Raw genomic sequence first — 22,100 nt, 5'->3', positions numbered from 1 at the left:
CCATTAATTAGCCATGAGCATTGTAATTAAGGATAACAGCAATTGATGCGTACTCTTTGATTCGTAGACTTCGGGGTCTTCCTCCATAGCTGTGGGTACTGTGCTTGATTGAGAGTTTCTACGGCGTCGTGCGGCCTTCATGGAGTTTCTACGACGTCGTGCGGCCTTCGTGCTTCAATTTACTAAGTTTTTCTCTTAAGTTTATTTTCCCCAAACGAGTGATCGGAAATCTACCCATTTTCAAAGGTTTATATATCCCTTTCTCATGTTTAAGGTCAATATTGGTGCCTTGAGATTGAGTTCTCAAAAGAAATACAAAAAAATGCCCATTTTTAAGTGTGCACCTTGCAAGGAGTAAGGCTTCACTCCCCTCTAATATGGGTTCGTCTCCTTCCCTCTCCCTTCCCCTTGATTCATCACATTACTCATCTCTCTCCTCTTCCCTAAGACCCCTCTCCCTTATGCACCTCTGTCCTCCTTCCCTCTCATAGCCATCAAGCCTCGTATGAATTTTCTTGTTCCCTCTTCTTCCCATGCAGTTCTCTCAACTTTTCTCTAGACGATGAACCCTATCCTTGAGAATATTTCCTCATTCTTCTTTATGTTCATACATGCAAAACCATAGTAAGTTTCTATGTACTTTTTGGAGCATTTTGTTGCTTATTTCAATAGATTTTATCACTAGTCTAGCTTTTGGCACACCATTTTTGTTGTTTTAATGTCTAATTGTTGAGGAATACAAGAGAATAATTCATTTTAACCTACATGCCTAGAAGGATCAGTATTAACAAGAGTAAGCATCATTTGATAGGACTCTCGATAGGATTTCACTTCCCTATAATTGGGTTTGATTACATTTCTTCTTCTTCTTCCCTCTCCCTTATGCCTAGGTTTTGCATGATACACATATTTCTCCTCCTTCTTCCCTCTTTCTCCTTCTCTCTTCCTCTCAACTAACAAGATCCTCTCATGAGATTCTTTCCTTGTTCTTCTTTATGTTTATAGTTCCAAATCCTTGTTGATTCTCTATGTGTTTTTGGAGCATAATGGTGCTTGCTTCAATAAATTTATTACCACACTAGCTTTTGGTATTGTTTTTAAATGTCTAATTATAAGGAATACAAGAGAGTACTCCCTTTTAACCTACACACCTACAAGGTTCATTATTAGGCATCTATTAATAAAACTTTACTTCTCTATAACCAGGGTTAATTATGCTTCTTACTCTTGCCTCTCCTTCATCCATAGGTTTTAGCATACTAATAGCAATTCTTTGCAATGGCCATGGTGTTTTCCATAATAATAGCACCCCATGCTATTTGCATTTTGATTTCTTTGCCAACGACCTCTGCCCCTCTAGCTCCCCTTACTTGTAGAGTGGACTCTTCCACATGTTTGTACATTACATTTGTTGTTATTGCCCTCCATGACTTCTATTTTCAAAATAGCACCATACACCTCAGCCTCTAGATATGATGATGTGCCTACCTCTATCTCTACTTGTATTGGAGTAGAAGTCCTGCTCATGTGAATTTTTGGAGGATGAACCTCCCCCGATATTTATCTCCTCATGAACAATGTTTCCATGTGGAGCAGATTCAAGTGATAAGAACAAACTACGATGAGAAGTAATCTGCTTACTAGCACCACTATCAAAACACCTGGCATGTACATATGTAACAACCATATGTACCTCCTGTGAAGGGTCAAAACTGCATTGCACAATGCAAGTCCAATCATCATGTGCATAGTTTCCAGATTCTTTGTATTCTACATTAGATTCTGATACATCAGCTAGCCATACCTGAGTCTTTGTTTTTCTCCTTCTCCAGCCACTTTTTTCACTCATTAATGTAGTGACCAGGTTTCGTGCAATAGTTATATTTTTCCTTTTTCTTAGCTTGTCACCTTCCTTATATGTAGGCTTTCTCAATGACTCTGATTTTGGCTTGTAACTACCCTAAGAAAAGGATTTACCTTTGCCTCTTTGTTAACTGGTAACAAAAGCCTCATCTCCTGTACGCATGACATATCTGTTTTTCCTAGATTGCTCTTCTTGCAAGAGCACAAAAACCAACTCCTCAAACTTTAAGGCATTTAGATTGCCTTTCATCATGAGTTTGATGGTAGAAGAAAACCTCTAACATGAGTTTGATAATACATTCAAGATGGTAGGCACCAATGAAGTGTCAAGATATACTTCATCAATCAACACTTGCCAATTGCTCCTTAAAATCCTTGATTTTTATAAGGAAATTGCCCATGGAGTCTCCCTCATTCATATGCTTTGACTATAATTTCTTGCATAGATAAGCAATACATGATTTATTACGTACCTGGTGTGAGGTGAAAAAAAGAAAGAAAACCCTGCCTCTATAGCCCTTCCACCTCGCAAACTTGGAAAACAACACACGAACGGAGGCACCACCAGCCACCACCGGCTGGAAACACTTGCCAAACTTCACCACCCAACCCATGCCAGACAAACAGCATCAAACAGGGGCACCATAGACCAAAGCAAACACCCAGTAATATATTTCTAGTGACAACATTTCATACAAGCTTCTCCCGACACAGAAGCCTTACTCACACAACCATAAAAACTCACTCAGGCCTGTCTCACTGCCGAGGATACACCACATCCCCAATCACCACATGATCCCCTCGCCTGCGTGCTGTGCCAATCACACCAGAATGAACCCGGCCACTCTCTCTTCAGAAGGCACCCACACCAGCTAACCTTCAACTCTCTGCAGCCCATCACTTCTGCATGTGTCACCAGCAGCAGCATTCCAAATGCATTCTCTCTCTCTGTCACTCTGGGCTGATCCTCTGCCAGCTTCACAACAAACCCAAGCAGCTTATCTGCCCTGCTCCCGGCCCACCACCAAGCAGCAACACCTATCTTCTCTTCTCTGCTTCACTCGGCACCCACTCTACTGTCCACAGCCCTGTCTCCTAGGCGGCCCACACCAGCCCTCGTAGATCACCTGTCCACAGCCACACGTTGTCCACTATCACTAACCGAACCAAGGCCACACCACCTCAGTCCGTCCACGCTCCAGCCTTTGCTTACGCGGCCCACGAACTTCAGCTCTCGCATGTGCAGCAGCCAGGCCACCAACTTCAAGGCAGCCTCCCTGCGTTTTGCCTTCAGCTGCGCTCCACACTCCCAGCGCCTCTGCTCTGCCTCGATCACCCTTGACAGTTACCTTGCGCCAACCATAGCTGCGCCCACTTCATCCATCGCCAGCCTGTTGCTAAGGCTTAAGTGCTTCCACTAGCTCCCACACGACCCACACCTTGACCTGTCGGCTTTTCACCAGCAGCCTGTCCACACCTCAAAGGCGGCCTCCCTCTCTGTGCCAGCCTGTTCCCTTTAACACCAGCCACTCGCCATGCATACCCAAAACCAAGGCGATTCTGGCCCGCTCCAGCTGCTCTGTCACCTTTGACGCTAGTCACACACGCTCCTTGACAACTGTCGCCAGCCTGAACCTTCAACGCCTGCAGCTTCCACACACTGTAGACCTGCACAGCAGCTGCGCCCTCCTAGCGCTAGTCAGCTCACGCCCAAGAGTCCCCCATAACAACAAGGCGGCCTCACTTTATCTGCATCTCCCACATCTCCCGCCAGCTCCACGCTTTCCACAAGTTTCTGGACTCCTTCGCTGGCGCCCACTCAAAGCTCCGTGCCAACGTTACCAGCCGGCCACATCATCCTTATTTTTTTTATTTTATTTATTATGAAAAATGGCCACCATGTTATTCCTTTTATTGTTCAATGCTACCTTGGCCCTTTTATCATCAATTATCCCCCAGATTTTCCACACACATTTCACATATAACTTCGTGTGCCCACTGTACTTCAGGACGCCCACACACTTCAAGACGACCGAGGAATAGCTGAAACCATCTCCAACGAACTACATTCCGGACAGGCCTGCAAGAGCCCAAGACAAATCCGTCCACCCTGTACACCTGGCAACGCCCTCAAAAGCCAAGCTCTTCACAACTGCCATGCACCCATATGTACACAAGCTCAGAATACCTCTCAAAAAAATGCCTGACACCTGGTACAATGATGCAAGTTCATCCCAAGCATGTTTAACAGTCTTGCATGACCGAAAGTGAGGAATGGTACTCCTCTTGATTGACAAAGCAAGCAAGACATGTGCCTATGTGTAAGATCCCTGTCCCCACCGCGCAACGAATTCAGGGGTGCTAGCAGCGAAAGTAGCACTTCTTGCCCGGGGCAGGGTCCCACACTCGGGGCCTCATATCCGGACAAGAGACTAATCCATCGGTTCTTCCAAAACCGAACCCGAAAAAACTTCCCTTGCCCGGAAAGCACGGGCGATTCCTCCAGGATAATTTTTCTCCAACGTAGTCAAAAGCCTTAACTAACTGAACTGATCTGACTAAACCCGTAAGTCCCATAGTCAGATTAGGGAAAAGATTGCACTTGGATCATAGAGACCAACGCTTTTTTCCTCATTGAGAGGCACATCCGTTGATTCTTTTCCATAGAACAATTTTAGTTCGGATTTACTTCATCTATTGTATCATAACAGAATTGAGTCTCAATTTAGGGATCCATCAGTCCAGCTTAACCCCATCCAGTCCCGTGGGTTAGCCAACCACCCAACCACTGTAGTGATGGGATCCAATTAGGAATTTGGTTAGGTTTTTTCTCGGGTACCAGGGAAAAGAGTTCCAAGGTCCCCTAGCCGGCGGATATTCATGCAAACTTAAAACTAGTCACACCACTTACACACCAAATATGAAATTGCCTTTTTCACAGCTTCAGTTGTCTTTAAAATAATCATTTAATGAAATCATAGTGTCACTGATCCTAAACCTCAAAATCTCCGGTTGAATCCTTATTTCCAATCATTCCTTCATCGATGTACCTATGGCATCATTGGCAACCAGAACGCTTACCACCTGTCCACTCAGGGGGCCTTTTCGATAGTTCCTAGCTCATAGTAACCGGCAATATATTCACATATCAAAATGGAATCTCCGTTTTGAAGATCAGCAAGATTTAACCAACGGATCCATATATAAAAGAGCCATGGACTCATCCGTTGAGGGGACCAGCAAGGTCAATCAACCAAATCCATGCCCGAATTCAGAAAACAACTCTTACTCCTTGTTCCAATATCTTCCACGACGCACGTGTGGGTATCGTCGGTGACCCAGAGCCCGAGCACTGTATGGTCAGCACCCTCTATCCTTCGCAGGGACCTAGCGCTTCACTCATAGGCCGCTTCCTTGGTCCCTCATCCACCGTACCGGAAGCTCACCATTTTAATCGAACCGAGGCTGGTCTTGCTACGCGAGATGTCCTCCATTGACTCTCCATCAGATGTTGCAACTTTATCAGATTAGGTCTCCACACGACCTCATTCACAAGACGGTCAAAATGCTTCCCTAGCATTCTTGACATAAAACAGTCATTTAAAAAAACAGTTCAAAAATACAGTTTCTATAACGAACTCCTGTCTTTCCACATTGCTCCACATCAAACCACATTTTTTAATTCCACAATCATTTCATAAGTATTCCTACTCTCATCCAATCTTATCATTTTCATCTCATCACATCTTTCCTCAATTTATCCTCATCAGATCTCATTCACTCACATCTACCCAAATTCACATCTCATCACATCACATTCATACACATCTCATCCATTCAGACCACATCACATTCACTCACATCTCATCCATTCAGACCACATCACATTCACTCACATCACATCTCATTCATTCACATCTATCCTGATTCACATCCCTTCACATCACATTCATTCATATCCATCACATTCACATTCATTCATATCCATCACATTCATTCTCATCACCATTATATCACATCACTTCTATCCATATCATATCTCATTCATACACATCTCATCTCATTAATCCACATCCATCTCATTCATACACATCTCATCTCATTCATCCACATCCATCCAATCGTTCACATGTATGACTACTCACATCTATCCATACATTCATATCTATCACTTCACATCCACATATATTCATGTCACATCTCATCTCTTTACATCACATCACATTCCTTCACATACACATCTATATCCATTCTTTCACATACATCCACATCCATTCTTTCACATACTCATTCACATCCATTCTTCACATACACATTCACATCATTCCTCACATACACTGATTTACATCCATTCCTCACATACACATTCACATTCATTCTTTACATACACATTCACATCCATTATCATCACATACATTCACTCACATCCCATATCATTCATTTACATTTTGATTCACATGACATCACATCTCATCCATTCAATCTCATTTATCTGATTCACAGCTTATCTCATCACATCTATTCACCTCACATTCTCATCACCTCTATTCACATCACATCCATCCATCCATTCATTCACATCTATCTAATTCACATCACATCTATTCACCTCAAATTCTCATCACTTCTATTCACATCACATCCATCCATCCATTCATTCCCATCTATCTCATTCACATCTTATCTCATCACATCTATTCACCTCACATTCTCATCACCTCTATTCACATCACATCCATCCATCCATCCATTCATTCACATCTATCTAATTCACATCACATCTCATCACATCTATTCACCTCATATTCTCATCACTTCTATTCACATCATATCCATTCATCCATTCATTCCCATCTATCTGATTCACATCTTATCTCATCACATCTATTCATAGAATTTAAACATAGAATTTAAGAGAATTCTAATTTTTTATATAAAGATTCTTTACGCATCTATTTATGCATAAAAATCAACTTCAGTGGGAATAACACTTTTATAAAAATCCTTTTATGCATCTATTTAAGCATAAATTCAAATTTAAGAAAAATAACACTTTTGAAATAAAAATAAATCCTTTATGCATCTTTCTATGCATAAATTCAATTTTTAATGAAAGCAACACCTTTGAAATAAAAATAAATCTTTTATGTATCTTTCTATGCATAAATCAATTTTAATGAGAATGACACTTTTGAAATAAAAATAAATCTTTTATGCATCTTTCTATGCATCAATTCAATTTTGATGAAAGCAACACTTTTGAAATGAAAATAAATCTTTTATGTATCTTTCTATGCATAAATTCAATTTTAATGAGAATAACACTTTTGAAATAAAAATAAATCTTTTATGCATCTTTCTATGCATAAATTCAATTTTTAATGAAATCAACACTTTTGAAATAAAAATAAATCTTTTATGCACCTTTCTATGCATAAATCAATTTTAATGAGAATGACACTTTTGAAATAAAAATAAATCTTTTATGCATCTTTCTATGCATAAACTCAATTTTAATGAAAGCAACACTTTTGAAATAAAATTAAATCTTTTATGCATCTTTCTATGCATAAATCAATTTTAATGAAAATGACACTTTTGAAATAAAATTAAATCTTTTATGCATCTTTCTATGCATAAATTCAATTTTTAATGAAAGCAACACTTTTGAAATAAAAATAAATCTTTTATGCATCTTTCTATGCATAAATCAATTTTAATGAGAATGACACTTTTGAAATAAAAATAAATCTTTTATGCATCTTTCTATGCATAAATTCAATTTTAATGAGAATAACGCTTTTGAAATAAAAATAAATCTTTTATGCATCTTTCTATGCATAAAAATTAAATCTAATGAAAATAACACTTTTGTAATAAAAAAATTTCTTTTAGAATGCAAAAACGGTGGGGATTACTCTTTTAGAATAACATAAAGATAAACTTTATTTCCACAAAATTTAAGAAAATTTTGCCATAACCTCCTTTGTATGGCTGACCATTTCTCAATTTTTACATTCTAATATTGCTTTAAATTAATCCCAAGTTGAAGTAAAGCACTCTAATCTACTCAATTTTTCATTTTCTAAAGAGTAAACAATAAGAAAAGTTTAAATCAATTTATTTGTTACTCATTTTAGGATAAAGAAAGGCTGAATTCTTAACGAAGAGAAGGAGGTGGCCTTTTCATCAAGGCATAACATCCATATTCACATTAAAAAAGCAAGAAATCAGAAAATCATAGATTAGAATTTTTTTTAAAAAGTAGAATTATTAACTTACATAGAGTTTTGTGAGATTTCCTTTAGCCTGAGGGATTGAGGGTTCTACTCTTGTTTGGATCAAGAGTGGCCACCAATTCTTTGTAGAGGATTTAGTCAAAAAACAATTGAATTATCAAGTGAATTCAATGTTTTTGGCTCTGGGGGAGGAGTAGAGTAACAGTGCATAAACACTATTAACCTTTTACAAAGGGGGAGGCTTCTATTTATAGGAAAAAAATGAGCCTCTAACCAAGCAAACTGATTCTAGAATTTTCCAGATCAGTTTGGTCAATTTTTGACCATTTTTAGGTCAGTTTAGCTTACTTTTTAGATCTAATTGAAATAGAAAAGAGAAGAAATAAAAATATCTCATTATTTATGAGTTTAAAACTCCTCCACACATGTGAAATAGGCGCCTCCTTCTTCCCCACACTGAGGTGTCAAAAATGCATCATTTTCTCTAAATATCTCTTCTTTTTTAACTAATAAACCTTGTCCTTAGTCAACTCTTCATCTTATGTGAGTATTTACTCATTTTTGGGGGAGTTTCTTTTATTCTTCAATTTGTCTCCTCGCTACATTTGGATTAATCTTATTGGTCCATAGGAACCTTAATTGGAGCATAATTCAAAAAATTTTAAAAATCTGGACCCTTAGGCTAAGGTCCTTTTTACCTATTTTCAATTAATTCCAATTGCACATTGGAAAGTTCTTTTTGAATTTCTGTTTCAAGGGAAACCATTTTAGACACTAGGAGGATTTTTATATCCAAAAATATCTCAATTTTGAATTATCTCTCTCTAGATATTTTCTCTCTCTAGGCCAAAACAGGGTAAAACAAGATCTTTCTTTTATTTCAGAGAGGTGAATAATTATAAGATCAGAAGTGGAGGTTCTTACACCTGCACACCTCAAAAGCCAGAGGGAGGAATCTTACACTATGCATCTCTTCAATCCCACTTTATTTATTCTTGAGTAGGAGGTATGCTATCTTGTGGTAATCTACTGTGAAATTGAGTTCATGCTTGCAGATGTGCTTTCTACATCATGTTTGTAAGAGGAATCATGACGCTTCTTTGTATTAACTACAACATTCTATAGCCCTTTGGCTACCAATACATGCCGCATCATATAGGGTCATAATGGGTAGTTGGTCCCGTCAAGCATATCCTCAACGGGCGGATAACATCTGAAATACACCATTGTCTGCCATTTATGATAATACCCAAGCAAGTAATCACACAACCTATAAGTACTAAGTGATCACTACGGTGGCTACTAAATAATAAGGCCAGTGAAAATGGGGACCTGCAAGGTGTATGAAAGAAATGCAGTGTGGTGAGTGTTTGATGATGCTTTCACTTGTATCTGCACACCCATCTGTAGTAGATATCACAATACTACTTTAGAATCTGATGAAGAACAACAAAATTTGGACCCCGAAGATGTTTGCAAAAATTTGAAAACCACAGAATGCCCCCAAAATGCACTCGAAACAAAAACTTGTGTGATCAAAAAATTGCAACATGAAGTATTGCACACTTCATGATCCTCTTTCTTCTCCCAAAAGGGCTCCTTGATCCGATTCAAGAAGACAAGTGACTCAGGATGAAGGGTAGGCAGTAGCATAGGGACGAGGAGCATATGTTCTGATACTAAATGTTGGAAATAGGGTTGCAGGTATGCACACACATACCCACACATGCGCACAGTGGAAACGCTTCAGGGAGAACACAATGAGATGATAGATAGATCACGAATTTGTGTTGTACAAAGATGATAAGTATACCCCATGATGGGTGTATACTAGCACGAAGAAAAAACCTCCTAAAGAGGGAAAAAATACCCCGACTGTTTCTAGTGTATTCACCCACATCACTACCAAATACCGCTATAGTGACTTGAGATCAAAGTCAATTCCAGAACTTTGAAGGTAGGTTTCATCACACGGGTTCTCAAAGCAAGGCCATTGGTAGTGTGCATCCCATGAACTTTACTCAACTGAGCATAAAACATATGAAACCATACATGATTTTATCCTCTAGATAAAAACACTCAAATAGCCTCTTTGCCAACACTGAAACTTGAAAATGGGTCGAGCAAAATGTTGTAACATATCATACCAGCAAGGATCCAAAGTTTAGGGATAAATCCTAAAGGTCAAAACTGTAAGATCCCTTTCCCCACCGCGCAACGAATTCAAGCGTGCTAGTAGCAGAAGTGGCACTTCTTGCATGGGGTAGGGTTCCACACTCGGGGCCTCGCCCACGGATATCTAGACAAGAGACTAATCCATCCGTTCTTCTAAGACCGAACCCAGAAAAACTTCCCTTGCCTGGAAAGCACGGGCGATTCCTCCAGGGATAAATTTTTCTCTAACGCAGTCAAAAGCCTTAACTAACTGAACTGGTCTGACCGAACCCGTAGTATCAAAGTCAGATCAAAGAAAAGATTGCACTTAGATCATAGAAACCAATGCTTTTTTCCTCATTGAGAGGCACAGCCGTTGACATAGAACAGTTTTTATCCGAGATTTACTTCATCTATCGTACCATAACAGAATTGAGTCTTATTTTAGGGATCCATCAGTCTAGCCTAACCCCATCTAGTCCCGTGGGTTAGCCAACCACCCAACCACTATAGTGATGGGATCCAATTAAGAATTTGGTTAGGTTTTTTCCCAGGTACTAGGGAAAAGAGTTCCCAGGCCCCCTAGCCGGATATTCATGCAAACTTAAAACTAGTCACACCACTTACACACCCAATATGAAATTACCTTTTTTCACAGAATCAGCATCTTCTAAAAACAATCTTTTAATGAAACCATTGTGTTATTGATCATAATCCTCAAAATCTCTGGTTGAATTCTTATTTCCAATCATTCCTTCATCGGTGTATCTATGGCATCATTGGCAACCAGAACGCTCACCACCTGTCCACTCAGGGGCCTTTTCGATAGTTCCTAGCTCATAGTAACCGGCAATATATTCACATATCAAAAATGGAATCTCCGTTGAAGATCAGCAAGATCAACCAATGGATCCATATAAAAGAGCCATGGAAGCATCAGTTGAGAACCAGCAAGGTCAATCAACCAGATCCATGCCCGAATTCAGAAAACAACTCTTACTCCTTGTTCCAATATCTTCCCCGACCTATGTGTGGGTATCTTCGGCGACCCAGAGCCCAAGCATCGTACAGTCAGCACCCTCTAGGATCCTTCGCCTAGCGCTTCACTCATAGGCCGCTTCCTTGGTCCCTCATCCACCGTACCAGAAGCTCACCATTTAAATCAAACCGAGGCTGGTCAAGACCTCGGTCGTGACCTTGCTACGCGAGATGTCCTCCGTTGACTCTCCGTCACAACAGTTGCAACTTTAACAAATAGGTCTCCACGACCTCATTCACAAGACGGTCAAAATGCTTCCCTAGCATTTGACATAAAACAGTCATTTAAAAACAGATTTCACATACAAATGCAGTTCCAACAATATTTCCATTTTTTCTCATCACTCCACATCCTTTCACATTAGTCCCCATCTTTTCTCATCTTCTCACAAATTTTTTTTTCTTCATCGATCCCTATCACATCACATCATTCCCACATCAAATCACATCCAATGGCATCATCCACACATCAATCCACATCCAGCCACATCAATCCACATTATCTACTCATCCATCCTCATCAATCCACATTGCCCACACATCAATCCACATCATCCCTACATCCATCCACATCATCCACGTCAATCCACATTATCCACTCATCCATCCACATCAATCCACATTACCCACATATCAATCCACATCATCCCTACATCCATCCACATCAATCCACATTATCCACTCATCCATCCACATCAATCCACATTACCCACACATCAATCCACATCATCCCTAAATCCATCCACATCATCCACATCAATCCACATTATCCACTCATCCATCCACATCAATCCACATTACCCACACATCCATCCACATCTTCCATACATCCATCCACATCAATCTATACGTCAATCCACATTACCCACACATCAATCCATATCATCCATACATCCATCCACATCAATCCACATTATCCACTCATCCATCCACATCAATCCACATCATTCCACATTCATTTCATAAGTATTCCCATTCTCATCTAATCACATCTTTTTCTATCTCATCACTTATTTCCTCATTTATCCTCATTAGATCACATCTACTTGCATCTACCCATACATCTCATCACTTCACATACATTAATATCTATCCAGTTTACATCGCATCTTATCACATCCATTTCACATCACATCTCATTCATTCACATCCCGATTCACATGCTAACACATTCATTCACGTCTCGTATCGTTCATTCACATCTCGATTCACATGTTTTCACATTCATTCACATCCTATATCATTCATTTACATCCTGATTCACATGACATCACATCTCATCTATTCATTCACATTTATCTGATTCGCATCACATATCATCATATCTATTTACCTTTCATTCTCATCACATCCATCCATCCATTCTTTCCCATCTATCTGATTTGCATTACATCTCATCACATCTATTCACCTCACATTCTCATCACTCCTATTTTCATTGCATCCATCCATCCATTCATTCCCATCTATCTGATCCGCATCACATATCATCACATCTATTTACCTTTCATTCTCAACACTTCTATTCTCATCACATCCATCAATCCATTCTTTCCCATCTATCTGATTCGCATCACATATCATCACATCTATTTACCTCTCATTCTCATCATTTCTATTCTCATCACGTCCATCCATCCATTCTTTCCCATCTATCTGATTTGCATCACATATCATCACATCTATTTACCTCTTATTCTTATCACTTCTATTCTCATCACATCCATCCATCCATTCTTTCCCATCTATCTGATTTGCATCCCATTTCATTACATCTATTTACCTCTTATTCTCATCACATCCATCCATCCATTCTTTCCCATCTATCTGATTCGCATCCCATCTCATCACATCTATTTACCTCTCATTCTCATCACTTCTATTCTCATCACATCCATCCATCCATTCATTCCCATCTATCAGATTCATATCACATCTTATCACATCTATTTATAGAATGTAAGAGAATTCTTATTTTTAATATAAAGATTCTTTACACATCTATTTATGCATAAGAACAACTTCAGTGGAAAATAAGACTTTTATAAAAATCCGTTTATGCATCTATTTATGCATAAATTCAATTTTAAGGAGAATAACACTTTTGAAATAAAAATAAATTTTTTATGCATCTTTCTATGCATAAATTCAATTTTAATGAGAATAACTCTTTTGAAATAAAAATAAATTTCTTTACGCATCTTTCTATGCATAAAATCAAAATTAATGAGAATAACTCTTTTGAAATAAAAATAAATTTCTTTATGCATCTTTCTATGCATAAAATCAAAATTTGATGAAAGTAACACTTTTATAATACAAAAATTCTTTTATGCATCTATTTATGCATAAATTTAATTTTAATGAAAGTAACACTTTTATAATAAAAAAATTCTTTTATGCATCTTTTTATGCATAAAAATCAATTTTGATAAAAGTAACACTTTTATAATTAAAATATTTCCAATATGCATCCTTCTTATGTATAGAAATTAATTCTAATGAAAATAATACTTTTATTATAAAAATATTTCTAATATGCAGTTTTCTATGCATAGAATAAAAATAACACTTTTAGAATACACAAGCGGTGGGGATTACTCTTTTTGAATAATAAAAGATAAAACTTATTTCACAAAATTTAAGAAAATTTTGCCATAACCTCCTTTGTATGGCTCACCATTTTTTATTTTTTTTCATTCTCAAGTTACTTAGAAATTATCCCAAATTGTTTTGAAGCATTCTAAACTAATCAAATTACACTTTTTAAAGAGAAACAATATGAAAAGTTTAATTCTAACAATTTGATTACACATCTAGGATAAAGAAAGGCTGAATTCAATAATGAAGAGAGGGGGAAAGCCTTTCCAACAAGGCATAGCACCATTTTTCATTTTAAAGAAAACAAAAATTAGAAAACCATTATATGGAATAAAGAAAAGTAGGATTTCTAGCTTACATGAATTTTTGTGAGCTTTCCTTTGGCTTGATGGTTTGAGGGATCTACTCTTGTTTACAACAAGAGTGGCCACCAATTCTTTTGAAGAGAAAATGGTCAAAAATTAATGAATTATCAATAAATTCACTGTTTTTGGCTCTGGGGAGATGTAGAGTAACAGTGCGTAAAACACTATTAACCATTTACAAAGGGGGAGGCTTCATTTATAGGAAAAAGTGAGCCTCTAACCAAGCAAACTGATTCTAAAATTTTCCAGATCAATTTGGTCAAATTTTGACTATTTTTAGGTTAGTTTAGCTTACTTTTTGGATCTAGTTGAAGCAGGAGAGAGAAGAGATGAAAATATCTCATTTTTTGTGAGTTTAAAACTCAACCACACATGTGAAATAGGTGCCTCCTTCATGAGGGGAATTCCCCCACATTGAGGTGTCAAAAATGCATCATTTCTTCTAAATATCTCTTCTTTTTTAACTAATAACCTTGTCCTTAGTCAACTCTTCATTTTATGTGAGTATTTACTCATTTTTGGGGGGATTTCCTTTTATTCTTCAATTTATCTCCTCCCTACATTTGGATTAATCTAATTGGTCCTCCATAGGAACTTTAATTCAAGAATTTCAGAAAATCTGGACTCTTAGGCTAAGGTCCGTTTTACCTGATTTCAATTTATTCCAATTGCACATTGGAAATTTCTTTTTGAATATCTGTTTCAAGGGAAACCATTTTAGATACTAGGAGGATTTTTATATCCAAAAATATCTCAATTTTGAATTACCTCCTTCTCTCTCTAGGCCAAAATACGAAAAAACAGGATCTTTCTTTTATTTCAGAGGAGGGAATAAATATAAGATCAGAAGGGGAGGCTTTTACACCTGCACACCTCAAAAGCCGGAGGGAGGAATCCTACATCCTACCCCACTTCAAAAACCGGAGATGTCCTCATCTCGCAAAATTAGAGAAGAACTTTTTTCCAACCGATTCTGGGGTTCCTCTTATAGTCTGGTGAACCCAACAGAATCTTGGGATAAAGATACCTTATATAAAACTCATTATCAGATAATAATTCACTCAGATCGTATCATTCAAATCCTTATCACAATAATGGTCCATTAGATCGAATTTTCTATCTGAACAGTCCTTCATGGAAATTTTCAATTATACAGATTTTTAATTTGACATCCCTTAACTTGATCCACTGGGTCAAGTGTTAACAGTAGCAAATCTGTCAGCATAATCCACTAATCTCATATTGATTTGCTGAAGTCATTAACGTCATTCGAGTTATGAACATCATCACAGGGACTCGTCTCCCATTCATCCTCATTGTGGTTTAGCTTAGTTTAATACATTTCAACCAAAATTCAAGAATCTTCATTTTTCAATCAGAATCCAAATCAACTCATCAGTTCTTAACCAGAATTTAAAATCATATCAACCACATTCGAATTCATCATCTGCATAGTATTAATGCTTATAATTTCAAGTCTTTGATTTACTCGTATATACTGCCAGTAAAGAGCTGTAGTTATATCCTCGGTATATACGGGTAGTTATGGTCCTTGGAACTATAAGGTAAATACCATCATGTCTAGGCCTCAAGCAAGTCAGGGATTCCATACAATTGCGGTACTTCCATCTGAAGACCCAATTACCAATTTACGAATTTCAGTTTGAATATCAATTCGTATGAATTTTTTCACACAATTATAACCTTTTATTGCTTCATAAATTTTTGACGTTTTTGGGTTCTCGGTTGATCCTCATTAGCCAATTCGCTTTGATACCAGCTGTAAGATCCCTGTCCCCACCGCGTAACGAATTCAGGGGTGCTTGCAGCGGAAGTAGCACTTCTTGCAGGGGGTAGGGTGTCCCACACTCGGGGCCTCGCCCACGGATGTCTCAACAAGAGACTAATCCATCGGTTCTTCCAAAACCGAACTCGAAAAAACTACCCTTGCCCAGAAAGCACGGGCGATTCCTCCAGGATAAATTTTTCTCTAACGTAGTCAAAAGCCTTAACTAACTAAACTGGTCTGACCGAACCCATAGTATCAAAGTCAGATCAACGAAAAGATTGCACTTGGATCATAGAGACCAACGCTTTTTTCCTCATTGAGAGGCACAACCGTTGATTCTTTTCCATAGAACAATTTTTTATCCGGGATTTACTTCATCTATCATACCATAACAGAATTGAGTCTCATTTTAGGGATCCATCAGTCCAGCCTAACCCCATCCAGTCCCGTGGGTTAGCCAACTGCCCAACCATTGTAGTGATGGGATCCAATTAAGAATTTGGTTAGGTTTTGTCCCGGGTAGTACCAGGGAAAAGAGTTCCCAGGCTCCCTAGCCGGATGTTCATGCAAACTTAAAACTAGTCACACCACTTACACACCCAATATGAAATCGTCTTTTTCACAGAATCAGCATCTTCTAAAAACAATCTTTTAATGAAACCATTGTGTCATTGATCATAATCCTCAAAAGCTCTGGTTGAATCCTTATTTCTAATCATTTCTTCATCGGTGTACCTGTGGCATCATTGGCAACCAGAACGCTCACCACTTGTCCACTCATCAGGGGCCGTTTCAATAGTTCCTAGCTCATAGTAACCGGCAATATATTCACATATCAAAAATGGAATCTTCGTTGAAGATCAGCAAGATCAACTAACGGATCCATATAAAAGAGCCATGGACTCATCCGTTGGAGGACCAGCAAGATCAACTAACGGATCCATATAAAAGAGCCATGGACTCATCCGTTGGAGGACCAGCAAGGTCAATCAACCAGATCCATGTCCGAATTCAGAAAACAACTCTTACTCCTTGTTCCAATATCTTCCCCGACGTACGTGTGGGTATCTTCGGCGACCCAGAGCCCGAGCACCGTACGGTCAGCACCCTCTAGGATCCTTCGCAGGTCACCTAGCGCTTTACTCATAGGCCGCTTCCTTGGTCCCTCATCCACTGTACCGGAAGCTCACCGTTTAAATCAAACCGAGGCTGGTCAAGACCTCGGTCGACCTTGTTACGCAAGACGTCCTCCGTTGACTCTCGGTCAATAGTTGCAACTTTAACAGATAGGTCTCCACGACCTCATTCACAAGACGGTCAAAATGCTTCCCCAGCATTCTTGACATAAAACAGTCATTTAAAAACAGATTTCACATACAAATACAGTTCCAACAATATTTCCATTTTTTCTCATCACTCCACATCCTTTCACACATTAGTCCCCATCTTTTCTCATCTTCTCACAAATTTTTTTTCTTCATCGATCCCTATCACATCACATCATTCCCACATCAAATCACATCCAATGGCATCATCCACACATCAATCCACATCATCCATACATCCATCCACATCATCCACATCAATCCACATTATCCACTCATCCATCCACATCAATCCACATTACCCACACATCAATCCACATCATCCCTACATCCATCCACATTATCCACTCATCCATCCACATCAATCCACATTACCCACACATCAATCCACATCATCCTCCCTACATCCATCCACATCATCCACATCAATCCACATTATCCACTCATCCATCCACATCAATCCACATTACCCACACATCAATCCACATCATCCTTACATCCATCCACATCATCCACATCAATCCACATTATCCACTCATCCATCCACATCAATCCACATTACCCACACATCCATCCACATCTTCCATACATCCATCCACATCAATTCATACGTCAATCCACATTATCCACACATCAATCCATATCATCCTTACATCCATCCTTATCAATCCACATTATCCACTCATCCATCCGCATCAATCCACACGTCAATCCACATTACCCACACATCAATCCACATCATTCCACATTCATTTCATAAGTATTCCCATTCTCATCTAATCACATCTTTTTCTATCTCATCACATCTTTTTCTATCTCATCTAATCACATCTTTTTCTATCTCATCACTTATTTCGTCATTTATCCTCATCAGATCACATCTACTTGCATCTACCCATACATCTCATCACTTCACATACATTAACATCTATCCACCAGTTTATATCGCATCTTATCAAATCCATTTCACATCACATCTCATTCATTCACATCCCGATTCACATGCTAACACATTCATTCACGTCTCGTATCGCTCATTCACATCCCGATTCACATGTTATCACATTCATTCACATCCTATATCATTCATTTACATCCTGATTCACATGACATGACATCTCATCTATTCATTCACATTTATCTGATTCGCATCACATATCATCATATCTATTTACCTTTCATTCGCATCACTTCTATTCTCATCACATCCATCCATCCATTCTTTCCCATCTATCTGATTCGCATTACATCTCATCACATCTATTCATCTCACATTCTCGTCACTCCTATTCTCATCGCATCCATCCATCCATTCATTCTCGTCTATTTGATTCGCATCACATATCATCACATCTATTTACCTTTCATTCTCATCACTTCTATTCTCATCACATCCATCCATCCATTATTTTCCATCTATCTGATTCGCATAACATATCATCACATCTATTTACCTCTCATTCTCATCATTTCTATTCTCATCACATCCATCCATCCATTCTTTCCTATCTATCTGATTCGCATCACATATCATCACATCTATTTACCTCTCATTCTCATCACTTCTATTCTCATCACATCCATCCATCCATTCTTTCCCATCTATCTAATTCGCATCCCATCTCATCACATCTATTTACCTCTCATTCTCGTCACTTCTATTCTCATCACATCCATCCATCCATTCATTCCCATCTATCTGATTCATATCACATCTTATCACATCTATTTATAGAATGTAAGAGATTTCTTATTTTTGATATAAAGATTCTTTACGTATCTATTTATGCATAAGAACAACTTCAGTGGGAAATAAGACTTTTATAAAAATCCGTTTATGCATCTATTTATGCATAAATTCAATTTTAAGGAGAATAACACTTTCAAAATAAAAATAAAATTTTTATACATCTTTCTATGTATAAATTTAATTTTTTATGCATCTTTCTATGCATAAAATCAAAATTTGATAAAAGTAACGCTTTTATAATAAAAAAATCTTTTATGCATAAATTCAATTTTAATGAAAGTAACACTTTTATAATAAAAAAATTCTCTTATGCATCTATTTATGCATAAAAATCAATTTAGATGAAAGTAACACTTTATAATTAAAATATTCCCAATTGCATCCTTCTTATGCATAGAAATTAATTCTAATGAAAATAACACTTTCATTTTAAAAATATTTCTAATATGCATTTTTCTATGCATAGAATAAAAATAACACTTTTAGAATACACAAGCGGTGGGGATTACTCTTTTTGAATAATAAAAGATAAAACTTATTTCACAAAATTTAAGAAAATTTTGCCATAACCTCCTTTGTATGGCTCACCATTTTTCAATTTTTTTCATTCTCAAGTTACTTAGAAATTATCCCAAATGGTTTAAAGCATTCTAAACTAATCAAATTTCACTTTTTAAAGAAAAATAATATGAAAAGTTTAATTCTAACAATTTGATAAAGAAAGGCTGAATTCAATAATGAAGAGAGGGGAAAGCCTTTCCAACAAGGTCCAACAAGGCACAGCACCATTTTTCATTTTAAAGAAAACAAAAATTAGAAAACCATTAAATGGAATAAAGAAAAAGTAGGATTTCTAACTTACATGAATTTTTGTGAGCTTTCCTTTGGCTTGATGGTTTGAGGGATCTACTCTTGTTTGCAACAAGAGTGGCCACCAATTCTTTTGAAGAGGAAATGGTCAAAATGAATTATCAATAAATTCACTGTTTTTGGCTCTAGGGAGGAGTAGAGTAACAGTGCATAAAACACTATTAATCATTTACAAAGAGAGAGGCTTCATTTATAGTAAAAAGTGAGCCTCTAACCAAGCAAACTGATTCTAGAATTTTTCAGATCAGTTTGTTCAGTTTTTGACCATTTTTATGTCAGTTTAGCTTACTTTTTGGATCTAGTTGAAGCAGGAGAGAGGAGAGATGAAAATGTCTCATTATTTGTGAGTTTAAAATCAACCACACATGTGAAATAGGCTCCTCCTTCATGAGGGGAATTCCCCCACACTGTGGTGTAAAAAATGCATCATTTCTTCTAAATATCTCTTCTTTTTTAACTAATAACCTTGTCCTTAGTCAACTCTTCATCTTATGTTAGTATTATCTCATTTTTGGGGGGATTTCCTTTTATTCTTCAATTTATCTCCTCTCTACGTTTGGATTAATCTAATTGGTCCATAGGAACCTTAATTCAAAAATTTCAGAAAATCTGGACCCTTAGGCTAAGGTCCTTTTTACCTGATTTCAATTTATTCCAATTGTACATTGGAAATTTCTTTTTGAATGTCTGTTTTAAGGGAAACCATTTTAGACACTAAGAGGGTTTTTATATCCAAAAATATCTCAATTTTGAATTACCTCTCTCTAGATATTTTCTCTCTCTAGGCCAAAATAGGGAAAAACAAGATCTTTCTTTTATTTCAGAGGGGGGAATAATTATAAGATCAAAAGGGGAGGTTTTTACACCTGCACACCTCAAAAGCCGGAGGGAGGAATCCTACATCCTACCCCACTTTAAAAACGCAAGATGTCCTCATCTCGCGAGGAGAACTTTTTTCCTTAAGATCCAACTAACTATGGGGTTCCTTATAGTTTGGTGAACCCAACAGAATCCTGGGATAAAGATCCCTTATATAAAACTCATAATCAGATAATAATTCACTCAGATCATATCATTCAAATCCTTATCACAATAATGGTCCATTAGATCGAATTTTCTATCTGAACAGTCCTTCATGGAAATTTTCAATTATATAGATTTTTAATTTGACATCCCTTAACTTGATCCACTAGGTCAAGTGTTAACAGTAAAAAATCTGTCAGCACAATCCACTAATCTCATATTGATTTGCTGAAGTCATTAACGTCATTCGAGTTATGAACATCATCACAGGGACTCGTCCCATTCATCCTCATTGTGGTTTAGCTTAGTTTAATACATTTCAACCAAAATTCAAGAATCTTCATTTTTGAATCAAAATCCAAATCAACTCATCAGTTCTCAACCAGAATTTAAAATCATATCAACCACGTTCGAATTCATCATCTGCATAGTATTAATGCTTATAATTTCAAGTCTTTGATTTACTCGTATATACTGTCAATAAAGAGCTGCTGTTATACCCTCGGATAATATGGGTAGTCACGGTCCCTGGAACTCTAAGGTAAATACCATCATGTCTAGGCCTCAAGCAAGTCAGGGATTCCATACAATTGCGGTACTTCCATCTGAAGACTCAATTACCAATTTACGAATTTCAGTTTGAATATCAATTCGTATGAATTTTTTCACACAATTATAACCTTTTACTGCTTCTTCATAAATTTTTGACATTTTTGACTTCTCGGTTGATCCTCATTAGCCAATTCGCTCTGATACCAGCTCTAAGATCCCTGTCCCCACCACGCAACGAATTCAGGGGTGCTAGCAGCGGAAGTAGCACTTCTTGCGTGGGGTAGGGTCCCACACTCGGGGCCTCGCCCACGGATATCCGGACAAGAGACTAATCCATCGGTTCTTCCAAAACCGAACCCGAAAAAACTTCCCTTGCCCGGAAAGCATGGGCGATTCCTCCAGGATAAATTTTTCTCTAACGTAGTCAAAAGCCTTAACTAACTGAACTGGTCTGACGGAACCCATAGTATCAAAGTCAGATCAACGAAAAGATTGCACTTGGATCATAGAGACCAACGCTTTTTTCCTCTT

The sequence above is a fragment of the Cibotium barometz genome, chromosome 59 (assembly GCF_041138505.1).
Source record: "Cibotium barometz isolate CiBa-2024 chromosome 59, ASM4113850v1, whole genome shotgun sequence".
Classification (NCBI taxonomy): Eukaryota; Viridiplantae; Streptophyta; class Polypodiopsida; order Cyatheales; family Cibotiaceae; genus Cibotium; species Cibotium barometz.
This window is presented reverse-complemented; position numbering follows the sequence as displayed.